Genomic DNA, 21456 nt, shown 5'->3' on the forward strand with positions numbered 1-21456 from the left:
AGACAATATGGACTCATTGAATCACTTATAGATGCCATCAGCATATGTGGCTGAAGTTGAGTCTAGGGAAACTTGACTTATCTTAAGTACTTGCAGAAACAAAAGCTAGATTCTTAAATTTGTGTCATACCGATAAGTGTATGTTAGTATTGTGGGGTCCCTGGTTCGATACTCGACCAAGTAAACTTGTGGTAGACAACATTGTGTCCATGGGTTTCCTCGGGATACTTCCGTTTCGTTCCACATTTTCATTCCACCATTTTTTCACCATCATTCACTTGCCTTAATAATCTTCTCCCTTTGCCTAAAGGGAATATTCGTGGAAAATTAAGCTGAATTTCGAACAATCACTAATTATTTATTTGACGTAGCCAATATAACTTTATTAATATTCGAATAGCAAAACTAAGATGATAATGATTATTTTTCATTAATAATTTTATTTTGTATTGTACCGATTGCATTGTTGCTTTACAATTTAACGTCCATATTAATACTGACACTATATAAGACGGATGTACAACCTAACGCGAATTTAAGCCACATGAGAGCCCCCAGGAATCGAAACATTTCTTGATTGAAGTTTAACTTTTTTTTTCACAACCGAGGCTACGTGAGATGTGACATACCTATTGAAATTTATTTTCTTAACTTTCCTATACTCTCCCCTATAATTTCACTTGACTTAACTTATTTCAGCAGTCGCTACTATCCCTGCCTCTAAAGTTAATCACTTTCTATCTCATTTTACGACATTTTCTACCTCAGCAACTGATGTGGGGTTACTAAATATAGTCTGGTTCCTTACATTTATTATCAAACTATAGTTTGCTCTACCTGGTTATATATGATAGGATGGTTATTTATATACCTTGCCAATATACATATGATGAGTGAACACATACATATTCACATACATACAGTATAACATAATGATGGAATATTTTTTCCTTATTTCTACATAGTTTAATAAGAATGTGGTATATGTTTTCTTCTATTTACGTTGTTGGAGCTCTTGGATATATTTCCCTTTTTATATAGCGTTACCTATAGTTAATATTATTCTCCTGCACACACTGCATTGCTCCCTCCTAACACTGCACTTCTAACTTTTCACTTACTTCTTAATAGTTTGGCACAACCGGGCTTCCTGCTGACATTTTCTCACTTTTACTTTTTTTTTTATTTCTTTGCACTCTCATTTCTTCACACAGATTACTGGCTATGCACTACACAGCGTACTGACACCTAATGCACTACAATACGCTCTAGAACAAACAGGTCCGATTTCCTGAAATGGAAAATGAGATTCGAATCTGTTCCAAGAGCTTATTCAGGGCTTAGTATCCAATAGCTTATTCAGGGGTTAGTAGCCTACTGAGGATTGAATCCAGACCATGGGCACATGAGTTAAATACTTGTACACGAGTGTACACTTGGAGAAATGGAAGGACAATTCAATAAATATCGTCTATGTTGATAATCTGATGACCGTTTGGCAGGATACTTTAATCATGTCATATGACAATCTACAGCAGAGACGGGGAAATACTTTTTATGTTTTTGTTTTAATGGACATATTGACAATCTCCATTTCCCAACAAGACCACATATGTTAGTTTTGAATATACCTATTTTTATAGTTATTTTATCTTTGCAATGTACAGTCATCTTTAAAGAATACCCGACGTCACTCACTTCCCTTTGGAAATGCCTGTACTTTCACTCACATTTGGAATAAAGTTAAATATATACTGTACTTTGTGAAGTTTTCTTTGACCAATCGAAATTTTTATTTAGAGCCGAAGTCTTAGGATTTCGTTCGTATTGTTGCCAGAATATAACCAGATATTATGAAAAAGACAGTATATGAAAATGAAAAAAAAAAAACTGTACTATTGCTTGATATATACTATAACTTCAGAGTTATATTTCTCTTCATATTTCATATTTAATTCAGCATTTTTCACTACAGGTGTAGAAGGCTCCGGTTTATGACTCTGAAGGCTGCTTGTGTTCTTAGAAGCGAATATTCCCCACCCCTGGTCTACAATGAACGAAACTATAGTTACCACCACTTTGGTTTGTTCCCACTGTAACAAACCATGTAATAGTTCCGTTCATTGAACATAGCGAAACGAGGTGCAAGAATTATAGTGTACTAAACGTAATTGTATTTTTTTTTTTTTTTTTAGAAATGATAACTTATTCTCCATTACAATGAATTAAATATTTTTTGAATGACACCGCAGTCGTGACCGAAAAAAAAAACACATTTCTACTGATAACAGTCTTAAAAATGTACAGAAAAAACTGTTGGTCTAGCATTGCGATTATTGCTAAATAATGAAATGGAACTGTAATTGCTTCATAAGATAACTGTCCAAAAACAGAAAGGCGAGAAGGCACAAACAAAACACACCTATGGCAAATACGAAATGTTGGAGAAATTTGGTGAGAATAGCGTTTGAACTATGACTTCAAATTATCCAGCACAAAATATCTGTTGATAGAGAGCAAAGGTGAGTTTTGTTAGCTTTTCTTATTGCGTCAAACTATGTGATTATGTATGGATATCAAAAGACAAACTTTGACCAAAGTGCAACGTTACAGATGAGTGTTGTTTCGGTGGCGGACGTATCAATACAAACATTATTTAAGTAGTATCCACAGTGTTCGAAGTGGAAAAAAAAGCAGAGGCGGTATGTTTTATTACGATTTTGACTCGACATACCGGCTATTTAATGTTGAAATACAGTGAGGTTAGGTTGCCTAAACGATTGCATTTCTATTTACATAAAGACTCAAAACCTTTGAAGAGCTTCTCTGTAGTTACGGAAGAGAGGGGTGATACATGGGAGACCTTGATTCCCCGCCAACTTTTTTCTGAAGAACATTTTTAAAAAAATACCCCCATATGCAGTATTATAGATAATTATACACGAAAATGCTCAAAATCCGAGTTTTCATGTTAACAATTTCCTGCGAGAAAACTCTCGGACTCCCTACTCAACTGAGGGGTTTTCCAAACTCTCGGAAGAAACACCAAACCCATAAATTCGCCCATGCTCAAAACATGACACTTATATGCATTAAGGCAACAAGACACACATACAAATAATAATAATAATTAAAAAAAACAATATGACACATCAAAATATAAACTAGATGAATTTCTTTGAAGACACCTCATTTTAAACACAAAAGATAGGAAAAATATAACAAAAATATCGGTGTTGTCAACTTAGAAATTATTTCTACATAATAAATAAAATCTTTACGTGCAAAACTATTCATCAGTTACAGTGTATAAAAATGGATTTATTAAAGATATTTAGTATCTACTCTCCAATGACAGTATGTTTTGATCACTAAAAAAAAAAAAGAGAGAGAGAGAGGTGTTATGCCTTCATCGCTGAAAAACCAGAGGCGGTCAGGCATACCACCGCATACTGTCTCACTTCGATCACTGGATCCACAATTCGGAACGTGTTGATTATCTCTCACATCTTTCGTTTTGTGTTTTCTGTCCTCTATACATTCAGTAAGAGTTGTGGTTCGGGAAGACAACACCCTATGACAATTCATCCAGTTACCTAACAGCAGAAAGGAAAGGAACATAAAAGCAGTATAAGGAAGCAATACTAAAAAGCACTCCAAGGAATGTGAAAATATTTTGTATTCCGAGTGCGCGGCCATATTTCACCTTTTTCTGAGATTACTCGCTTAGCGAAGAGCAGTCCGGGTACAACATGATCACGGTTAAGTATTGTAATATAACAACTTAACACTAAAAATGCATTAATATTATGTTTCGTGTTTCAAGTTGTTTCCTAAAAAGCTCTTCTACCTGATGCTTTAAGTGGAGTGCAGGAACGAAGTTGAAATGGACAACGAATATCGAACAGTACCCTTCATTATATACATTCTGATAGAGCCATTTCTGACTTTGTAGTATAAACCGACGTGCTTAACAGATGGAAATAACACCAGGTGGCTTCAATAACACTAACTTGCTATAGTAACAACACTCAGGTGGACCATCTAGAGGTCATTGTCTTTACTTTAAGTAAACTGTACTGAAGATCCTCTTTTTAGTGACAGAGATTACAAATTTACGATGAATAATCCTGTGTTTTATTTCCAGATAATCTTGAATCGATTTCGTTTCTTTCGGAGGATACTTTATGGTAGTGTAAATCTGAGTAGTTTTCAACTAAAGACAGTTACTTCCTGCAGAAATTATAACTATTTCTACTTATAATAATAATAATAATAATAATAATAATAATAATAATAATAATAATAATAATAATAATAATAATAAACGATCCCAAGCAGTGATCCTACAAAACATTAATTGTTATTATTTTTAGGTAAATTATATTATATATATGACGAAGTGTGAACTGACACATACATTTTCTAAGAAAATTTTCAATAAATAATTTATCAACATACATCATTCTACTTTTTTTCATTTTTTTACATGCTCTGAAATAACGATTTGCGTAACTATACCGATTTTCTTGCCATATTGGCTTAGTGCAGTGTTTCCCAACCGGTGTGCCGCGAATGGGCCGGTGGTGTGCCGCGAGGAAATCGAAACAAATTATTAATTCCAGAGGAACCAAATGCAAGACATAGGGGGAAATGAATATTTGTATTTCACATTACTATGAACCTCTACTATAAATCTACAATTTTAAGTTTCATACTGTGTTACTTTTCTGTACATTTTTAATGTTGAAAAACGTATTTATCATTGTCATGACCGTTATTGCTTCTTTATTGTTGCAGACTATTTCGTAACTTGAAATTTTAACATATCATTCAATAAATTCAACAGAGCAAACATGCAATACATTTGTGTTTTTTTTTTTTTTTTTTTTTTTTTTTAAGTATAGGAAATTTGTTTATTTATTCGCTATTTAGTGATCTTCCCTTTTAGTTAAAGGTTAGATACAGTTTTCGAAAGAGAAAGTTGATTTTTAAAAACTCGAGTCGTACATTTCATTGCAATTGTTTTCTATTTTAAAATTAGAATGAAAAATAAGCATTAGTGATGAGCAAATGCAAGACCAAGACCAAGACCCGGGTGGTCTTGGTCTTGGTCTTGGTCTTGCACATGCGGTCTTGGTCTTGGTCTTGCACTGGAACCCTCGGTCTCGGTCTTGGTCTTGGTCTTGCACACCTAGTCTTGGTCTTGGTCTTGGTCTTGCACACCCAGTCTTGGTCTTGCTTGCAAGAGTCTTGCAAGTTTTGTTTTAAAGAAATCTATGATTTTCATAAGTAAATGTTACTCTGGATATAAGGGATAATAAATCCTACATTGCGTCAATAGTGAGGGAAATACAATGTATGTTTCTAAATGTAATATATTTTACCTTCGTGTAAGTGTGATGATACTGTACAACATAGGCGATGACCTTTACTTTTTTTTTCAATGGGTGATCACGATTCACTACATATATCAGATAAATCACAACATTTCGTAATATTTTTATATGTTTTAACAGATCCAATACTCCACTGGTTCTCAAACTGGGGAGGCTACCCCTGACAGTGAGACGCATGAAAGAAAATCAAGACGGCACAGATTACTGAAATACCATAAATTGCAAAATTATTTTTACACTCTAAAGGCATCAGATTTTCTTCTTTCCAACCACGATTAGCTCATCTTTGTATTAAACAAACTCCCAATTAAATATTGAAATTTTGTTTTACTGGTTCTAATACGTACTGTATGGGGCAGAAACAAGGACATTACGCAAAAACGATGAAACAATTACTTTCGAAATGTGGGCATGGAGAAGAAAGGAGAGAATCAGCTGGGTTGAACGGAAAACGAATGCGATGGTTTTAGAAATAGTAGCAGTAGGGGAGAAAAGAAGAATTTTAGATGTAATTAAGAGGAGGACATTGGCTGAGGAGGAACTGTATTATGAGGGACGTGCTAGAGGGAGGGAGAGAAGGAGATTGTAGTTGAAGAAAGATATTAAGACAGAAAATTGCTACGTTAAGACGAAGAGACTAGCTGAGGACCACAGTCATCGAAGCTTCTCAGCTGCAGCAAGTGACCTGCTAATAATGGCAGAATAGCTATTATTATGACGATGATGATATGTTTTGCAATATTGACCAAAAAAGAGAGAAAAAATTAAAATAATAATAATTAAACCTCTTCATATTTTAGAATACGAAATGAAATTAAATTTGTGAGTTTTACGTCCCACGATGATGCCGGCTAGGCTAAAGGAGACGGTGATGATGAAAAATGAATGAAAATGGTGGAAAGAAAAAAGTGGGAGGAAACGAGAGAACCCCGAGGAAACCCACACACACGGTGTTTGTCCACCACAAAGTTGACTTAGCGGGGGCTGGGATCGAACGCGGGACCCCAAACACCAGAACTGAACGCTCTACCACTGAGCCACCGCGGCCCCAATATTTTAGAATAATTTGAGTGAAAACTGAAAACGACTCAACTGTCGATGTCTTTTGTGTAAACTCAATTTATATAAATACTTTTGACCTACATTAGAAATACATAATAACGGCATCAAACTTCAAGTTATTTGAAATAAGTACGAAATCACTCTCAGTTGTGAATATAGATTATTTATTGTTGTATAATGTTATATCGTTGAATCCTAGATATGCCGTATACCTAAGGGAGCTATAAGTTATATTGATCAACAATTATTCAACGTATAAGCATCCACCTATGAAATCAAACTTGCGGTCACATGCGCTAACTTTTTGTCAATGTCATGAAAATGTTATTTCAGTATTAATTTTATAAGTACACATTAAAAATTTCCAACGGATGCTTAAACCTCAGAGCCAAGGCCATACCCATGTAGTCGGCACCTATGGTGTACGGAATTGCCAATGTTCAATACTACATTTCTTTAGTTTTTGAAGAAGAACACCATTAATAGAATATGTCTTGAAATGAAATATCTACTTTAACGTCCCACGATTATTACACTGAGGCTAAGGGAAACAGTGATGATAAGAAATGGTGGAACGAAGAAAGTACGAGGAAACGGGAAAACCCACGCACAAGGTGTTTGTTCCCCAAAGAAGCTCGCATAGCACAAGCTGCGATCGAACCAGGGCCCCATGTACCAGAGGTGAACGCTCTTCCACTTAGCTACCGCGTCCATAACATGCTCTAGTTTATTTTTGCTTATCCACTTCTTATGGACACAACTATTCTTCGTATGATTTCCCAAAATCCAATCATGGGCCGTCGTGAATGATCAAATGATGACCAAAGTAAATCAGACACTGAAGTTATTATAGCTTGTAACAATTCATAGAATTATGGTGTCGGTCGTCTCGTGAACAACCGATTCAAAAACGACATACTGTAGCTATATGTTACAGGAGCAGATCGACTCACATGGATTGCATAAACTACTGGGGACACATTCACTCCGGTGGTATTTTTACTGGAGCCAATAAGTTCACGTGAAAGATGTAATGATTTTTCCCCTTCCTTTTTACATTCTATAAAAAATCAAGTAGTACCGTACTTGTGCAAGACTCTTGCGCAAGAGTCTTGGTCTTGGTCTTGGTCTTGCAGGTATGGTCTTGGTCTTGGTCTTGGTCTTGCACCCCTTGGTCTTGGTCTTGGTCTTGCATCGAGATTCCTGGTCTTGGTCTTGGTCTTGCATGCAAGACTCTTGCAAAAACTGCAAGACCAAGACTCTTGCGCTCATCACTAATAAGCATAATGAATTACCACGGGGGAAAATCAGTGATCGAGCTTTCTTCTCTGTAAAGAGATCAGTAATCACATAAAAATACTACGGTATTTTATATTTACAAATAATAATAGTAATATATATATATATATATATATATATATATATATATATATATATAGAGAGAGAGAGAGAGAGAGAGAGAGAGATAGATAGATAGATAGATAGATAGATAGAGATATAGATGTATAGTGTGGGTGTGCCGCGAGAATTCAAGTTACAAATGTAGTGTGCCGCAAGTTGAAAAAGGTTGGGAAACGCTGGCTTAGTGGATGCTGTAACAGTATGGGCTCTGATTACTACTTAAATGGGAGATAGTTGAAGAAAGCCAAGTGATGCTGTAGCGCAAAGCTTAGAGGACAATTGGGGAGATATGCAAAATATAGATTTCGACTTAATCACTTCCGGGTTTTGTGGCAGTTGGTTTGGTTGATTTTTTTATAGATGCCCAAGCCCGTTTCGCCATGTAACCCGCTTGAAGTCCAAGCAATTTTTTGAACGTAATGTAATATTCATAGAGTTACGCTCAAATGCCAATAGCTTATTCCCTAATTAGTTTAGAAGCATGCATGAAAAACAAAAATATGTAGCATGGATTAACTATTTACAAAAGGTATGATTTGTGCCTATTGTAAAAGATCGTAACGAAGGGAGGAAGCCGTGGGATCGGAAATTGTAAATAAATAAATACATACATACATAATATATAAATAAAATATATATAAAAATAAACACACCAAGGTAACTATACACAATTACTTGGTCTTGAAGGGAGTTACTTAGACCCCTTAACGTTAATTCATATTTTCTATAGAAGCATCATGAAACTGGGAACCTACTTATGAACGAACTAAGACGGAAGTATTTTATGATCAATTTGTCTATGTTGATGCTATGATGATAACAGACATATTGTTTCAGGTATGTTCTCGACTGGGAGCCAAGTGACTCATCGTAATTTTCAATACTAATTTCTACTGATCACCATCGTTAAATATTCTATCATTTTAGCAGATAATGTAATATGTAAATTGATAATTTTCCATACATCTCCGCCGATCTATTCGCCTGAAGTAACAATTGTTATCTATATTGTCATTTCTTACTTATTATAATTTATGTCTCTTAATTGTGCCTTCAATACGTCTTCTAGCAGTCTTTTCTCAATCTCTTTAAATCTGGGACCCATTTCGAACTGTTTCAAAGTCTACGGACTCAGAAGTATAAATAAAATATCTACATTACTCTAGAAACTTAAAGAAAAATGAATTAGTTCGATTTTTTTTCTTAGTAAACTGGTTAGGTTGTGCTCAATGGTGATCTTGTTTGACTTAATTGCCTTGTAAATAGTGACATGAGCTATTCAATGTTTCGTACAAAATTTCAGAAAAATCAGTCTTTAATTATTCTCCCCATAATATTTTAAAGTTATATCATATGTAACAGTTCGTCCGAAATTTCAGAATATTCCTCCTTTAATTACACTCAAAATAAATAAATAAATAAATAATATCTAACAGTTCAGGCTAGCAATACAATTTCACGACCTACTAAATGTTTCCTCATTCAGGACCCATCAGTGGATTGCGTAAATGATGAGAATTACTATACTAACATATTACAAATCTTCTATCTCAAATTCTTTTTTTGAATACTTGAAATGTTCAAGGTTATTGAATTATTATTATTATTATTATTATTATTATTATTATTATTATTATTATTATTATTGGTGGTAGTAGTAGTAGCAGTAGTAGAAGCAGTAGTAGTAGTAGTGTTATGACCAACTTATTCGCTTCAACCTACGACTTTACTAACTATTGCACTTAATTCATTACTACATTAAGTATTGCAGTAATGAATTAAGTACAATAATCAGAAAATTTTAAAAATATTTATTTATGCAAGTTTGATATCACTGGAGTTACTTAAACCCTCATATGAGCTAAATATATATTCAGATGAGCTAAATAAATTTTTAACTATTGTGACAAAGGCAATTAATACCGAATAACAATGCGTAATTTAGCTTACGGTACATTTGGGCATTCCATTTAGACATACACCCATAAGACGAAATTAAATGTAGTATGTTTCTGATCAACCATGTTTCAGAAAGTGAAAACGGACAAAAAAATGACTTAAGCCCTTTTCATTATACACCAAAGATATATTCATTTGAGCACATATTTTGATAACACACACTGTTAGTATACGGTCAAAGATAATAGGAACATTTTTAAAAAAAAATGTCATTCTGGCTTCTACGAAAATTGGGTCAAAATTTAGCATCTTATGTCCATGGAAATGACTTTCCTTAAGTATAAATTTATGAGCATGTTTTCCTTTTTCTTTCTGAACATTCAACATTGCTTAAAATAAAATAAAATAAAACTTAAACACTTGGATATATTTAAAAAAAAAATGCGTATGATAATATTAACTTCAACTTGTTCATTTTTTCATATTCTCCTTTTAAAAAAGTAGAGAAAAAGATGTATAATTGAAAATATTGGTTTTAGAAGTTACTATCTGCAATATTTAGAATAGATTTAACTGCATATTTTATACTATCTGCAACCCTGGCGAACATGATTTTTTTCCTTTGCGAAAGCACTGCGGTTCCATGTAAAATGAGGCGTAAATAATTTTGCGCTTTACAATTTACAAGCCATCTTCTCTCAACTTTTAATCTAAAGGACACTGCAGTCTTATATCTCATATGACTCATAAAGTAAATGGATTCTAATACTTCTGTATACAGACCATTGCCACGATTATAACGTTATGTGTCAAAAACATGGCTTACTTAATAATCAAAAATATACGAATTTTACAACGGTTAGTCCATAAAGAAGCTCAGAAGCCCTTGCTAGAAGGAAGCTGGTCTTGGCTACTTTTCCAAGCGAGAACACATAATCAGGCATTTTTGTAAGTGTTAGAGAAAGGGAAATCTTGCTGCTTTCTTTACTTTTCTGGTAACATTGATTTTTGAATTTGGAAACAGGGAAAGAGGCCAAAAGTTAAAAGCTTCGCTAATTCTCTTCAGCTAATGGGAGTGTAAATCTCTACAAAATAAATGTGTTGAACTGTAAGCTATATAAAATTTCGCAGACACATGTTTACATCTCAAACATATTGACTTCTAAACATTTTCCTGAAGAGGGTTACATGATGTTTCATGTGAGTCTGAGTCGACATGTAAAATTATTATTGAAGTAATGTAAGTAGAATAAGAAGTGATTGATAACTCTCTCATTTTTATTTCATTTTAAAGCATATCAAAGATAAAATTGATATAGTTTTGCTGTTTATTTTACTAATGTTATTCAAATATGAATGCATCTGGAGATTTCCCTACTTACATATGCGCTCCTTAATATTTATCTTTTTTTTTAGTAGTGTTTACATATTACATGCAGTGCCCATTGGATTACTGAATCATGACTAACTCAAATTTGTGTTGTGGACAAATAGTTCTGAAGTTTGTAGCGGTGTCTATCCTTTGGAGATTTGAGTAGTGAATGCACTTACTACTAGTGATGCTGTGCATGTTGAGGAGAGTGATCCTACTTCTTACTAATTTCAACTCCAAATAACAGGAGTAAGTGTTTAATTTCCGCCAAAACACAAACAAAGTTTCAGAAAAAAAAAGATGTAAGTGTGTTTAATACATATTCGCGAAAATATGTTATATAAGGTGGGGGAATTCACTTTCTTGTTATTGGCCCATTTGTACTGTAAGCAATTGAGACGATTGGAAATTATATATCGTATATAGATACGTATATACGATACGTTTGTAGTTTTAGCGAAAATCATACAATTTTTATTTAAATCTTCAGGAGGAATGATATTTAAGTGAGTCTTGATATTTTATTGACTTCAACTGCAAGAGTTAGCATTATGTGAATACCACAATAAACACACGCATCATGTTGCGGGGCTTCAAGTTTCGCCTACTCAAGATTCACCTAATACCTCCTAGCTATGCAAACGTCATTCAAAGCGATGGCACAGAGTTAATTTTCTTATTAGACGAAAGTAGAATTTTTATTAAAACTTGGTTTAGTTTGCATACCTTGGTAGTCCTGCACCTCATTAATAGTTAACATTTATTTTGACAATATTTTCGCTCTCTTTTTAAATTAAGGTCTTGGAACTTATAACAAAATATTTTGTAAATAAAATGTCCTTTGTTTGATACATAGTTCATCTCTGTAGGTTAGGTAGATGTAAAGTTACAAATGATAGAGTAGGCTTATATCGCTTAATCTTGTACCCGTGTTTCTTTCAAGCGCATTTTTGTGATTTCGTTGTTTTTTATACATGTAATATTTATATAAGTAAAAAGGTAAAGAAAACGTGTCAACATGCCACAATTACAATCGATATATAAAAGATATGGCACATTTGAGAATAATGGAGCTTTATACAGAAGTTTCTGTAAACTTATTTAGCAAAATAGCATTTAGAGAAAATGTGATTTAAGTAAAATGCGTTTTTTTTTTTTTTTTAATAAACGATAGAAATAATGTATAGTATATGAAAGACACAAATGTTAACCCATCTCTGGCACAGTGTACTGTTGGGACATAAACCATACGGTTGAGTTGGATCAGACCCACTGCTGTTTTAGATTTAAAGAAAGTCCTTGAAACAACGAGTTTTAAGTTGAGCGTTTATATTTGAGTAATTTAGATTCCATATAATAAACTCTGCTTCTTTTCGAACAGGAAAGGTAATTATCACACTGCAACATTAAAAAGGAAAATAAAGAACTTGGGAATATTGATAAAAGTAACGTATAACTAGAGGATAGTTCAACACTAAGATAATGCCAGCATGCAACTTTCATCCTATTGCTTTTTGATTACCCAAAATGTGGTTTACATTTGGTTAATGCACATCTGAGTAACACAATCTTGAACATGAACAGTTGGACTAAGTACACGAGAGTTTTACATTTGCAATATATCTGCTTCAGAGAAAAAATTGCTGCTGGTATCTCCAAACAAGTTATTGGGTATCATTCTTCATTTTCTCCTCCGAACTCCAATCAATTGCTTGAACATCTTGCTCCAGTCAAGTTTGCTTCTGGTGGTACACCTTCAATACGTGTCATCTGTTCGCACTTGCTCTCATGGGTAAAACTGAGAGATGAGTGACTGGCGTGAAATAAGTCTTCTGTATATGAAATATCGACAGAAAGCCAGTGCGTCACCATCATGTGGTGCATAAAAATATAACTGGAAACGCTATTCCACTTCTACTAGTTTTTCAGAATTTGTAGTAGATTTGTGGAATATACTCACAACGTGTTGCAATTAACTATCTCTCGAGTAGTTTGTAATAAATTTTCTTCCTTTTCTGGAACAGAGACGAAGTCGTGTTACTCCTTAAAAGGCCATGTGAGAACAGTATCACATCATCTATATTGTCTGCTGTATTTTCATGTATCTAAACATTTTGGCTGGTTCGTGAAAACTACTTTTTTTATGAAAGAGTTAAAACGTGAGAACAATACGCTTGAAAGAAACAGATACAGGAATAAGTGACATAAGACTACTCTACAGTGTTTCTTTTAGAAAAAGTGTTCTGAGGAGAACACACTTAGGATTCGGAGAGGTATTATTCTATATTAATACTGCTGGTATTATTCTATAGATGTGTTATTTAGGTCTCCTCCGGGGGGCACTCTCAGACTTCTGGGGACAGTGCGCTCCCAGAAACATGTCTGGAAGAAACACTGCAAATCTATCATTTGTAAATTTATATCACTTAGCTTACAGACATGTATTACATATCAAACGAATGGAAATTTTAGTTGCAAAATGTTTTGCTATAAGTTCCAAGACCATATAATTGACGTTATCAAAGCTCGATGTCAAGCGCATGCTATCTATTTATATACCATAATTGTGTTCATACTAATTATTGGTGTTTTGTTTAAGTTTACTTTATGATTTATGCAAACTTTTGTAGAATTTATGTTACGTCATTTTAAATTTTCCGTAATACATTTTGTAACTTCATGTGACATTTTCATATCTTAATGCCCAACATATATCTAGTCATATAGTATTGTAATTGTGATTATACTTTTTTAAATTGTACAGAATAATTTTTTGTAATTTATTGTCAGCGCTACCAACATAACTTCTCATTAGGCAAATCTTGAAAGGCAAATCTTGAATTCAAGATTCGTCTACACTTTCTCTTGAGTTAACATTTAGAAATTTCCTTACCTGAGGTTATTAGGCGAATTTTGAATAGGCGAAAGTTGAAGTCACCATCATGCTGTGTTAAAATCGAATAGCATTTACGAAAGTTATCACGGAGCATTTTTTTTTTTTTTTTGAACTACAGGGAGGAGCTTTATTATCTTGTTGTCAATTGGTTTTAAATCCAAGTAATGGAAATGATTGCGAAACCTCTAAAAGTATACATCATATTCCATGAATATGTATGATCCAATATATATATATAGGGTCATATTTTTAATCGCGGGGGGATATTCCATACCACATTGGGGGCTAAATCCACCGCTCATTCGTAACTGATTTGAATCCTAAGCACAAGGGATTACGGAAGAAAGTCAAAGAAAATATGCATAATGAGTTTCATACAAGTCATCGTGAAAGTAAAAGAAAGGGGGGACAATATTCTACCTCTACTTTGTTCTTTTCAAATTTCTACTCCAAACTGAGTGAATGATTGTGAATCTTAAAGAAAATGTACGTTATTACACCAATGTTCTACATTTGTAAAGGAAATTTTCGTGGAACATTTTTGAACGAGGGGAGGGAGCTGTAATCCATTCTATATGAGGGGACTGAATTTATCGCTTATTCTGGACTGTCTTTTCATAGACGAAAATTTTTACCTCGTTTATGTTGGAACATTATATTGAATGTGGGTCTGTAAATTTTCTGTTGAATGTGGATTTTGCTATCCTTTACCCTCCTTATACTTGACGGATTACAACTCTAAACAAGGTTATTTCTCCAAATAGGTGTAAGGTACAAACCAAGTCTCATCAAAATCGGATAACCTTTACGAGAGTTATCGTGAAACAGACGAACGGACAGACATAAATTCAGATCGATTCAAATGGTAGAAGATGTGCTTATGCTTGCTTGAATATTAAGGTATATCATTAAGAAACACAATGCATAATATAAATGTAAGAGCATTAAAATAACTATTCACACATAATCATAATGTGATATTGCCACTCATCATCATCATCATCATCATCACCATATGCACTTTGTTATCGGTAGATCACTTGCCGAAACTGATAACCTTTCATGCTTCACGGTCTTCATCTAACCTCTTCGTCTTCACGTACGTTTTCTCTGTTTTGATATTGTTCATTAAATGTAATTTTCTTCCCCTCCCTCTCTTTCCTGCCACCATACCCTCTAGTACGTTTCTCATGATACGGTTTCTTCTTAGCCAGTGTTCCAAACAGTTTATCTCATTCTTCTTAATAATATTTAAAATTATTATTTTCTGTCCCACCATTTCTGAGAGCCTAACATTCGTTTTCAGCTCAACCCAGCTAAGTTTTTTTTTTCATTTTTCTGCAGACCCACATTTCAAAAGCTTCCAGCTGTTTTTAATCATCTTTGAGTAATATCCATGTTTGTGACCAATACAGCACAATACTGCACACGAAACATTTTATGAGTATTTTTCTCAACCCTTTATAAAAGGTCCCACAAAATATCGCCATTGCTATCCTTGATTGTATTTCTCGTTCGTACTTCTCATCATCACTAATAATACTACCCAGGTATCAAAAACTGGTCACCTGTTCTATTTTCTGCCCTTCTTCTTCTATACTTGACATCGACCTCTTCGTTCCAACCACCATGGTTTTTGTCTTTTCCACATTTATTTTCATTGCATATTCTTCACAGCCCTTTCTCAAGTTTTCTAACATCTTATGAATGAAATGAAATGAAAATGTCTTTATTGAAGCGGGCGAGGTTCAGCCATGGCTGCTCTACCACCTAACCCTTGTCAAAAGAATACAATATTAAACATTACACATCAAAAGGAACAGAAAAAAAACTTTAAAAAATACAAGTAAAAGAATAAATCAGAAAATAAACAAGTGACATATGCAATAAAAAGTATCGATATTGTTGGATTTAGCTAAGCTCTTACATAAAACTGTACATGTCGTAAGTGCCAGAGGCCAGTCGCTGGGATTTCATCAAATGTGATTTTAATGAATTTCGAAATGAATTAAATGACTTTATTTCCGTGAGAGCTTTTGGTATCGCATTCCATACTCTCGGACCTGCTCTAGAAAATGATCCTTGTACTATCTTCAGTTTAAGTCTTTGTACATTGAATTTCTCACTGTTACGCGTAACGTGAGAGTGAATTTGTGACCGCTTTGTAAATTTACAATATAAATATTGTGGGGATTGAGTTTTAAGGATTTTATATATCAGACAACTATAGCGTAGGTATCTTCTTCTCGACATTGTTAAAATGTCGTTTCTATTTAGCACTGGTAGGATATGTTCCAATTTCTTTAAGTTAAAGGCAAACCTAATGCACGAGTTCTGTATTTTCTGTATAGTTTTAGAATTGTAAACAGAGAGAGATGGTCCATATACAGCGTCACAGTAGTCTAATAACGGTAAAACAAGAACTTGTATGAGATATAATTTCATAGACTGAGATAGAAAGTCTTTGGCTTTGTAAAGTCGACGTAATAAAGTAATAGCTTTATTACACTGAGTAGATATATGATTATTATAGTTTAGTTCCTTATCCAATATGAGTCCTAAGCTTTTCACATGGGTAGAGTAAGAAATATAAGTGTCCATAATTTTTATTTTTAGATCCGATGCCTTGATTTTACTCAACTGTTGTGAGGTTCCTATAATCGTAAATGTACACTTACTTGGGTTGATGGCAAGACCGTTATCAGTACACCATTCAGATACAGAGGTCAAATCTCTATTAACAAGTTCTACAGTTTGTTCAATATTTTGTGGTGATGACATGATGCAAAGTTGTGTGTCATCCGCGTAGCAATGCACAGTAGAGTATTTAATGGAATCTATGAGATCAGCAATGTAAATAGAAAATAAAAGGGGACCCAAGATTGATCCTTGAGGTACTCCTTTGTTTATAACGAGTGCCGAAGATAAGGGATTTTGAGCTGTCCTAAGATATACTTGTTGCTTCCTGCCTAGTAAGTAGCTTTCAATCCAGTTTATGACGGTATCAGAAAATTTATAATACCTTAGTTTAGCCAACAACAGGTTATGATTAACTAGATCGAAGGCCTTGGTTAGGTCTAAGAGGACTATGATTGCAACTTGAGAGTTATCAACTGCGTTTAATATCCCATCTGTTACCTCGAGCATCGCACTGACAGTACTATGATGCTTACGAAAACCGGATTGAATAATAGGGATAATATTATTATGATTTACATAGTCGTATAATTGCTGGTTTACTAATTTTTCTACGATCTTTGACATTATTGGTAAGATACTAATTGGACGTAGCTCGTTTAAGGAAGTTACGCGGGGTTTCTTTGGTAGCGGTACCACTTTTGCTGTTTTCCAGGCAGTAGGAAAGCAGCCGTTAACTAGTGAATAATTAATTATTTTCGTTAGAGGTGATAGTATGAATGGCAACGCTAATTTGATCATTTTAGTGCTTATTGCATCAAGGCCAGCTGAGTTAGATTTTATGCTGTGTACCGCCTTTCTCACATCGGAATCATTTATTGGGTTAAATAGAAATGTTGTCTGTAGCTGTGGATGTTTTTTAGACAGAAATTTCTTAGTTTGATTGTCAACTCTCTCAGAATTAATAGGAGGCAAACCAGGAAGACTGGCGAAATGATCATTAATAACATTTGGATCATTGATTTCACTGGAAAGTGCTACATCATTGTTTCTGTTACAAAGACCCAGGTCTTGTATTACTTTCCATTTGTCTTTAACTGCAGTGCAGTTTTTAATACGATAAGAGAAGTAAGCAATTTTTTCTTGTCGAACCACTGACGTTGTAAAGTTCCTAAGCCTTTTAAACTCTTCCCAATCTTGTCGGGTTTTGGTACGCTTGAACTTGAGATGTGCTCGATCACGCAATTTCATTAATAGCTTGGTATTACTTGAGAGATATGGGAGTTTAGTTTTAGAAAGCTTGATCTTTTTAATAGGAGCATGTACATCGAATATATGTGTTAATGCGTCCTGTACAAAGGAAACCTTACCGTCTATTGTTTCAAATGACTCAATGTTTTCCCAGTGTATATATTGAGCATCGCTAAAGAAAAGATTTTCATCAAAACTCCCATAATCTCGACAGCTAAGAATTTCAGGTTTCGGGCTAGGCGGTTTATTAATATCAAGAACCATGTATATAACACAGTGATCAGAATTTCCAATAGGGGGACTAACACCATGCAACGCCAGTCTGTCTCTGTTATCAGTAACAATAACATCTAACAAAGATTCACTTGTTTCAGTTATCCTAGTAGGCTCATTAATTATTTGAATAAGATTTAACCTATTTAATATTGAGTTTAAATATACCGTTTCAGGTTTGTTTATGCAAGTTTGGTCACAGTTCAGGTCGCCAATTAAATACAGAGAATCGACCTGTGGATAGAGCTCGATGACAATATCTTCAATAATTGATAGTGAAGTATACGATATATTGGGTGATCTGTATAATGCAGCAAAACCTATTGAATAAGAGTTTATTTTTACAGTAAAGTTAAGAAATTCTATGTTTGGTCTCTCTAATCCGTCACCAGAGCTGGATGCAAAAGTCATAAGTTCTAGGTTTTTAAGATAATATACTACTATCCCCCCACCCCTGCCCGTGTCTTGTCGTAAAACGGAATACCCTTGTACATCAATTTGTTCAGTATTAACAGATTTATCTAACCATGATTCAGTTACAATAAATATAGCACATTCATTCGTAGCGATAAGAGATCTTACTTCATCAATTTTCGGAAGAAGTGAGCGAACATTAGCATGCATAACGGTAAATTTTCTTTTGACATCTGCAGGTATTGTGCATACCACAGCACGGTTTCTGTTAATAACAGAGAGGTCAAGAATATGAGAATGTCCAGTAGAGTTACCCATAGTCGTACTCATAGTTACATTTATGACATACGGTACGTATTATGTATATTATAATATCTAACCCAGTGATTATCCTCCTGGCACTTACCTCAGATATGAGACAGAAGTTTGTAGGATATTTTGAACTTCTTACATTTTCCCGAGAATTCATACTTAGTAAGCTTAAGACACAATAAAACAATTTAAACGATATTACATAGTAAGAACGTAAAAAGCAGTAATGAGACATTTTGTGAGTATCTACAGTACAGTTGCAGTCAGGCTGCAAATGAACAAGGGCTTCCGTCGGTGGCTTAGATTGAGAAAAGGGGCACAGATCATGGAAACCACAAGCAACAACACTATAACATTTTAGATACAATGCAACACACTCACTAAATAAAGAATATAAGCACACAACGTATAAGATATTCACTATATATGAAACACGCTCCAGTTTATTGTCCATTTTCGAGCAAACGTTTTCATAATAATGTTTTAAGCATGATTGTCTGCACATAATGAATATTAAAGAGTAAGTTATTTTGCACAGAAAGTTGCTGGTAATAAAAGCAGTCAAAACGAGATAATGTACAAAGGGGGAGTCAGTTTTTACACACAGAGGTAGTACTTCTGCCTTGCACTTTATAAGAAGGACGGCACTAACCATTGGTTAAAAAAAATATTAGTGAAATAAAAATATAATAATAATAGAAAGAAACATAAAAGCACTTCCCAATTTTGTTCTTCTGTGTAATTACACCGACTGAAGTTCCTTAGCTGTGGTTATGAAATGCTTTACCTTGTCTTTTATGATGACGATTTTCCCATCCTGTGTATATACGTCCCTTGTACCGAATTTCGTTGTCGCCATCTTAAGGAGTTGTAATCTTGACTGGCACAGATCTTCTCTTATGGTGATTCCGCTGGATTTTAGTTTCCTTTTGTTTCTGAAGACCAAAGTTCTGCTTCTGTAGCTCGTGAACTTAACAATAATAGGCCTTGTTTTGCCACGAACTTTAGGACCAATTCTATGAGATCTGCAGATATCCGTAGGCTCAAGTTTAATTCCTAGTTTAGTCTCGAAGACTGACAAGGAAACGTTATCTGTATTTTCTTGTTCTTTTTCAGGCACTCCGAAAATTCTTATACTGTTTCTCCTTTGGTATTGTTCAAGTTCAACTACACTTTCTTCCAGAGAAGCGATTCTATTTTCTTTTTCCGTCAACTTGGATTTCAGCTCTGACACTGAAGCCTTCATTTCTTCAACTACTTCTGTATTAAAATCGATAGTTTCTTTTAGTTTCTGCACCACAACTTTCGTTACTGTCTCAATAATAGCTTCTATAATCACATTTGTTACTTCCGGTGTTTGTACTGCTTATTGATTTTCCCTTCTTCAGATTCTGCAACTAACGTCATATAATCTGCAAAACGTATACACCTAATCATTCTACCTCCTACTGAATTATTGTCTCCATTATGGAGGCTCTTTTTCACTATATCCTCTAGATAAATATTAAATATTGTTGGCGATTAGGATTCTATAATTTGAGAGGCCTCTGGGAGAAAAATCTTATCTCGGAAAACTTAGGAGTTTGAATATTTTTAGGACAATGTTTACATAATCTAATTACAAAATTTATCAGAATAACATTACTTTTTTTAAGTGTAAAACCACCAGCACCATCTGTTCGACAATTCTATCAAATACATTAGACCTGCATATCACTTTCCAAATAGCCGTTATGTATCTGGCTTATCTGTGAGCTTAAAAAGGTGAATTTATAATAATTTTAACATTAGTAGATGATGATGTGATATATTTGTGGGTTTTGTGATGTGGCGGTGAACTTTAGAGTTCTAAATAATATTTTCCTTAAATAGAAAATAAACCAGAGAAAATAAAGGAAAAAATCGCTTCCCATATATAAATACTGACTTGAATGCAAATCCTTCACATGCCCATTCATCCATTTATTCACACTGCAAATTTCAGTAAATTACGAAGGCAAGGTGTGCTTGAATATATCTTTGTAAATCACAGTCAAGCGTAACACAAAGACTACGTTTGAATTCGAAATAACAAAAATCAATTTCAAAATAACTATGAATGGTATTAAGAATAAATTTTATTTTAATTAACCATCTTGATTGTGATTTAACAATATTTTGTTGACAGTGATTCCTTGAAATTAGAAGAAAGAAAAAAAAACAGTGCACTGTACTATGTAATGTGGAGCAACTATTCACCTATAATGCATCAATCGAATACTAAAACACTACAATAAATAGAAGCTAAATTGGATTTAGATTCTTCAAAAAAAAAAAAAAAAAAATCGTAAACTTACTATCTGGAAAATAAGCATCAGTGTTCAGGAAATAATTATTCATTAACATTTTTATAGACAAATAAAAGACTAACTGAATATTTTCAATTAAATTGTGTTCTTTTCTTTAATTAATAAATTTTAGTCTTATAGTAGAGTCTGCCTTTTCTCATTATAGTCTACATGTAACATACATATATATGTTGAATGTGTATGAACAGATTG

Source organism: Thermobia domestica, chromosome 6, assembly GCF_964235325.1.
Source record: "Thermobia domestica chromosome 6, izTheDome1.hap1.1, whole genome shotgun sequence".
NCBI classification, from domain to species: domain Eukaryota; kingdom Metazoa; phylum Arthropoda; class Insecta; order Zygentoma; family Lepismatidae; genus Thermobia; species Thermobia domestica.